Here is a 6,661-nt window from a genome sequence, read left to right as displayed (position 1 = left end):
TACACGCGTCTCTACGTCACGCTCGACACCTGTCAGCTTTGCGACGTCGTGCTGTATTTCAGGAAGATTACGCTAGAGACGGATGGGATAGATATCTTACGCACCGTATCCCTCGCCAGTTACGCGTGGAGCAGCGCACTGAAGCTCACCAAAGTCAAACTCGAGCTCATGAGCGATCGTGAAATGTACGAAACGATCGAAAAGGGAATCAGGGGAGGCATTTGTAACAGCTTCCACAGATATTGTCGGGCTAATCACGAGGGATGCGACGATTACGACCCTCAACAAGAGAAAAAATTTATTCAGTACTTAGATGTAAACAGTTTGTACGCTTATGCCATGACTTTCCATCTTCCGACAGGTGGTTTTGAGAGGGTCGATCCTTCCAGCTGGGGCGATATCGATTTTCTCAAAATTCCTCACGATTCAGAAGTGGGATACGTGTACGTGGTAGACCTGACCTATCCCGAAGAACTGCACGCGCTCACGAGGGACTTCCCTCTGGCACCCGAACACAGAACCGTGGACGAGGGTCAACTATCCCCCTACCAAAGGAACTTGAAGGAGGCATTGGCACTGAACGCGCCACCCACGAGGAAATTGTTACTGACATGTTACGACAAAGAAAGTTACGTCGTGCACTATTATCTGCTCGCTCTCTACGTGAGGTTGGGCATGAAAATAAAACACATTCACGCCATCCTCTCGTTCCGCCAAGACAATTTTTTGTCCGCCTTCGTGCATAGAAACCTCGCATTGAGGAATGCCTCAACCACGAAATTCGAGCGTTTACTGTATAAGACCATAACAAATAGCACGTTCGGGAAAACGATTCAAAATGTGAGACGCATGAAGAGGTACACCATAGCCTACGACAAAGAAAGCGCGCTCAGAAAAGCTAGTTCCGTCGACTTCCAGCATTTCCACATCCTGAGTGACAAGTGCATCTTGTACGAGATGAAACAGCGTCGTATCAAATGCACGCACCCCCTTTACGTGGGCTTTGCCATTTTAGAGATATCCAAAGTCCGAATGTACAGCTTCATTTACGAGTCGCTCTTTTCTCGCTTAACCTGTCCAGTGCAGTTGATCTATGGAGATACGGACAGTATAATTTTTGCTCTCACGTGCGAGAGCCTCGTAGAGCAGCTGATGAAAATTCAGCACGAGCTAGATCTCTCCTCCTATCCACTGGACCATCCACTTTTCAACGCCGAGCACGCGAACCAGATGGGGTACTTCAAAGACGAAACGGGAGGAGGAGTTATTCAGGAAGTCGTAGCCATCCGAGCCAAAATGTACAGCATTCTCTTGGCCGGAACACACAAACAGATCGCGAGAGCGAAAGGAGTTAAGAAAGACGTGGTGAGGAGACACTTATTGCACGAAGTGTACCGAGATTCTCTGTTCAATGAAAGGACAGTCTCTCAGAAGCAGTGCACCATCCAGAGCATAAAGCAAACAATGTACACCATTTCGAGAGTCAAGAAGAGCTTGGTCCCCTACGATGACAAGCGCTATCTGGTCGACGCCGTACGTTCCTTTCCTTACGGCAGCTGCGAATACGAGGGTAATTTCCGCTCTGTGTGTCTCAATGCATTGTAACAAAACACTCTCGTTTTTTGCAGCACCGGAAAACCCGGAAGAGAGCCCTCGAACGTCATCGGGGATTGAGTAATACAACAAAGGACCAAGTCTGTGCACGCGTTGTCATAATAATCGAGAGAGTCTAAAAAATAATAAAATTGTAGCTCAGAAATATAGCTTCTGTCTTTCGCGCGCGCGAACGCAGGAAGAGGAGGTGGTTGGTCATCGTGCTAGCACGATGGTGAAATTGACGTATAAACGACTGTCTATTGCACCATCCCTCTAGCCCGGTAGTCAAGCGTAAAGTCGACACTGCGATAAAAAGACGAAGACGGGAGGAGCACGGGTCATCGTGGCAGTGTGGTGGCGGAATGGATGTATAAAAAGAATGACCATTCCGACATCGTGCTGGTTCAGTGACCCGCGCAATGACGTCGCTGCGGTGAAGATTACCCGTACCTTTTTTGGCATGTCCGATCTTCTCGTAATGTTCTGTTCGTGTGGATCGAGCAAGTCAGGGAGAGTGCGAGCATCTATCGACGTGATCAAGGGAAGAGTATATGTTTAGATTCAATAAAGATGTTTCCATGAAAAAAACAACAGAGTCTCGTCAAAGTTATTCAGACTGTTTAATGCGTTCCATTTCGATGACTAAACGGTATTTCAATAAATCAGTGACAAAATTGACAATGTAGACTGCTTGCAGATGATGTTGGTTCCGCAGTGAATACTTAATATGAGCAACGGCGCGAGCGAGGAGGTCCACGATGTCTGCAGACACGTAGTTGAATTCGGTGTTCGTCGACTTCAAAAATTCACTGATCACTCCGAAGGGTCCATCCAGAACGCTTATAGAGACGTTCTTGTAACGGGCGTATATCCGACGCACCATTTCCTGTAGGGGGCCTGGGGATATCTTTCCTATATTGCCAAAAGCCACCATGTCTATGACGTACCGAAAAGCAGAGATGACAAGCTCGTTTCGGGGACTCTCCTTGCTGAAACAGTCATTCTCCAGCTCTTCCCAAGAAGCGTGGATACGAGGACAAGTTTGCAAAGCGTGGTAACTGAACATTTCCAAGTATTGGTCTGAATGATAACGCACGGATAGCGCGCTCTCCCTTTATACGGCGCTTCCAAATAAAAAACGTAAAGAAATGGGCGTCAGAACGAAAGCGAATCCTCCACCACCACCACCACCGTGCTCGAAGCGCATGCGCGAGACGTGAAGGGCGACGAGACCAAAACCGAAACGTCCGACGGCAGACGTGGTGGCGCTGCGAGCGCGCGAGACGTGAAGGGCGACGAGACCAAAACCGAAACGTCCGACGGCAGACGTGGTGGCGCTGCGAGCGAGCGCGCGTGTGACGTATGCTCCGCGGAGAGGGCGCCAGATTCAGTTTTCTGTTTGCCTCTCGTCGGGTGCGGACGTCTGGCGCGTCGCTCGTATCGTGACCGTTGATGTGCTGGTGAACTCTTTAGTCGTGTAAAGAAGATGGAGGGCGGTGTGTGTGCACACAGATATGCTTGGATGTCGGTGAGTTGTCGTTTTAATACTTCCTCTTCTGTTGACGCGTTTACCTACCCCCTAACTGCGATTACTTGTCAGCGTGTATTGGAGTAGTGTATGTTTGTCGATTTACCTTGTTGCGATTAGCAGAAAGTCTTCCCCTTGTTGTTATTATTCTTGTCCGTGCATGCCCAAACATGTTCGCAATTCCCTTGTACGCCATTCTGTCAATGACCCTTGTTGCTATACTCGTCGGTGCATGCCCGCACATATTCGCGATGGTGAAAATTTTGTGTGTGTGTGTGCCTGTTTTCGCGCGTGTTTTCCCCTCGTTAGCACTTTTTTTGTTTTGTTTCTTTCTGCATTCCACGGAAGTCCCCATGATGACAGCGGTGCTGCCACCTGACGTGATGCTTTCCGACCTGCCTGGTGTGACGCTTTGCAAATGGCGGCGCCCATGGGCTGATGCTGTTACCGAACCTGGACTGACACATTAATGAATTGAATGTGTATAGTAATGACTTGAATTATTAAATGAGTTTAGAAAGTGCATTTATGCGTATGTGCGCTTCTTTTCGTGTGTCTCGTTATAGAATAACACGACTTAACGATAATTTGATATTTTCCTCCTCTCTCTCTCTCGTTGGAATGAATAGTAATTGAATTTATTAATTGAAAATTATATTCTACGCTCTATTATCACATTCTTATGCGTGTATGAGCGATTTTAAGTGAAAAAATTGAAAAAAAAAATTTTAAAAAAATTTGGTGGGGGTGCAAATTGCAAAATTGGGGGTAACAGGGGGGGTGAGAGAGGAGGAAGGTGTCATGTTGCTCGTTAAGTCGTGTTTATCCAATACTACTGTTAGGCCAGCCGCCGGCTCTAAAGCGAAACGCACCGCCTCCAAAATACTGTCGCAACCGGCGCCCGCGTTCGGAAGATCTCTGATTGGCTGCCCTTTATATGTATAAATATTTGGATGTTCATTGCTCTCCAAGAACTGGCGTCAGTTTCCTTCGCGCTGATTGGGCGAGAGTTATTTGATTGAGGCGCGAGTATCCAAACGGTCGGTCGAACGGAGGAGAAAGAAAAACGACGGAGGAGACATCACGTCTGTCGGGCCACGCGTGTTCTCTCGGACTGCAACCGTTGTGCACGCAGACGTTAGCGGGTAGTTTGAGGGTTTTGAATGCTTTAGATTTAGATTTTGGCGAACTGCTAATGTGAGAACGGAATGGCACATCCACGTGATCATCACAAGACGAACATGACAGGGAATCCCTGCACCTCCAAAGGACGCAGAAATCGTCAGAGAGGAAGTCTGCACTCTTTCTGACGTACCGCAGGTGAACGGTAAGACAAGTTTGATCACATTTTATGACCGGTACGTTAGCGGCGTTTCATTGTGCAGTGCATTGCCGTAACTTGTACGTTTCTGATATGCCGCTAATCAAATTATGTGTGGTTATGCTAGTTGCCCCTCATGTACGTCGCAGCCGTCCATTCACCGTTATCTACGAACATTTGTGACAAGTGCGCTTTGGTGTTCAAATATGTAATCAAGATCGATTGCCTATCATAGCAGTGATTTTCGTGCAGAGTTACGGATCATCAATAGATTTTTTTTTTTTAGTTCTCCCGCAGCCATGGGCAACAACGACGCACAATAGCTCAGCATTGGCTTCTGAACAGCCCTTCGATGTCGAAGCACCTAAAGCTCCAGTCAAGCCTGTTACAAGACGTAAAAAGATATGTACTGTAGCTTTTTCGAGGCAGTTCCCGAGGACAAATAAACTTGATTTGTCATACACCATCGCTTTTTGATTGTCTGCTTTGGAACACCATGATCGTTGCTCTACAGCAATCGCCGAAGACAAACGGACGAGGCTGGGGGGTAGGGGGGACGAGAGGAGAGACGAAAAAACAGAGGAGAGAAGGGGGAGGAGGTTGAAAAAGGAGGTCGGTCTGCGCATGCGCACTGGGCCCCAGCTTTTTTCCCGCGCTGCAGTTCAAGGACGCTGTGAGTGGCTCCTGGAGATCACGTGGTTTGGGCGCCCGCCATTTTCCCTGGACCATTGCGTAAACGGGAGCTTCCGGAGGATGGTTAGGGCGTCCGTCTTGACACAGTAAGAAATAATGCGACGGACCTGACGGAAAGCACGTTAGCTCGGTTCCCGAGTGTTTGTGCGCTGAACTGAACTTCTATTTTTTAAAACTTGAATATATTGCAGTTGTAGCGAGATAGTTTCCTTGGTTTTGTCGCATATTGCGTTCACTTCATCTGCTTTTTCTTTTCGCCAAGTGGTGTAACCCCCGCTTTGACTATTGCGGCCTCCCTAAGGTTTATGTGTCAGTTTTGGAAACACTGGTATTGTTACATGTGACACATTGTAGTGTACTGCAGCCAGCTTCACTGTTTGACTGATAATTTGCACGGTTACTTCTTTAATATTATTTGAATAACTTTCACCTGATACTGTACCATTAAATAGGATAGGAATCCATCATGGTTTAGAATTATTTTTCCTTTGCAATGTTCCCACACTAATCTTGGTGACAAGTTGTCTCTCATTAAATTCCTTTTGAGTTGTATTTCACACTGCTTACAGCATAATGTGAGAATGAGAAAATGTATGCTTCACATGTTCTCAGCATCCTCTACAGCTCTTGGGCTTAAAATCCTGAAACTACACACGAAAAAAAAACAAATGTAGAACAGACGACACAGCAAAAAGGACAAAATGATTGGGACTGTGTTATGCTATAATTTTTTTTTGTGTGTGTGTCTCTCTGGTTCTACATTTTTGTGAACATGTGCCATGTTGCCGGCACCCTTGCCCTCTTGTCACAAAAATAGCCTCAGACATAAAAATGCAGACAAAAAAGTAGAGAACTCCAACTTAACATAACAAGAGAGAACAAAGATGGGGACACAGGAAGCTTCTAGAGTCTTGGCACATACGCGGTGACCCCTCGGTTTGTAACAAAAACCGTGGCCCCTCCCCAAACAATACTCCCATCTCCTTAAATAGCGACCGGTCGTGCAATCTATCATTGAGTTTGGCACTGATGATGTCCGTCGCAGGACGGACGAAACGACTGAGTAAACCTTGTTATTTTGTTATGTTAAGTCGGAGTTCTCTACTTTTTTGTCTAGTTATGTCGTCTCACGGCTTTTGGAGTATTTTTGCATAAAGATGCAGGTTGTGAGAGGCACATAAGCACTGCTTACATTGCTAACCTGTCTATCACAAGACATGTGAAAGGATTGCCAAATTAAAATTCAATAATACAAAAATGATTCTGAAATACATAATTCCAATAGAAGGAAGAGTAAATATTGGAATAACAGGTAAAGGTAAAGCACTGAAGTGCTGGCATTCTTCTGATGTGTATGATATACTGCTCTATTTAACCCATGACATATATGTTGTCAAACATTAACTTCTTGCATTCAACATCAAGATGCTGTACCTATTCCATCTAAGCGACTCGTCTTTACACGGACACGTGGCACACCATTTTGGCACAAAGGTTTGATATCTCTGCTTGTTGGACATATC

The 6,661-nt window shown here is 46.2% G+C and overlaps 1 long non-coding RNA gene across 1 annotated transcript; it reads left to right on the top strand.

The window, feature by feature from the left end:
* The first annotated feature begins 2,961 nt into the window (after positions 1-2,961).
* On the top strand, positions 2,962-3,649 carry LOC135397854 (uncharacterized). Its single transcript, XR_010423806.1, has 2 exons — positions 2,962-3,124; positions 3,473-3,649. It is a non-coding gene; the product is annotated as an uncharacterized LOC135397854 (long non-coding RNA).
* The last annotated feature ends 3,012 nt before the right edge of the window (positions 3,650-6,661 follow it).

This window comes from Ornithodoros turicata, chromosome 6 (genome assembly GCF_037126465.1).
Source record: "Ornithodoros turicata isolate Travis chromosome 6, ASM3712646v1, whole genome shotgun sequence".
Taxonomy (NCBI): Eukaryota; Metazoa; Arthropoda; class Arachnida; order Ixodida; family Argasidae; genus Ornithodoros; species Ornithodoros turicata.
The sequence above is the reverse complement of the archived record's forward strand: the minus strand, read 5'-3'. Positions and strand labels throughout refer to the sequence as shown.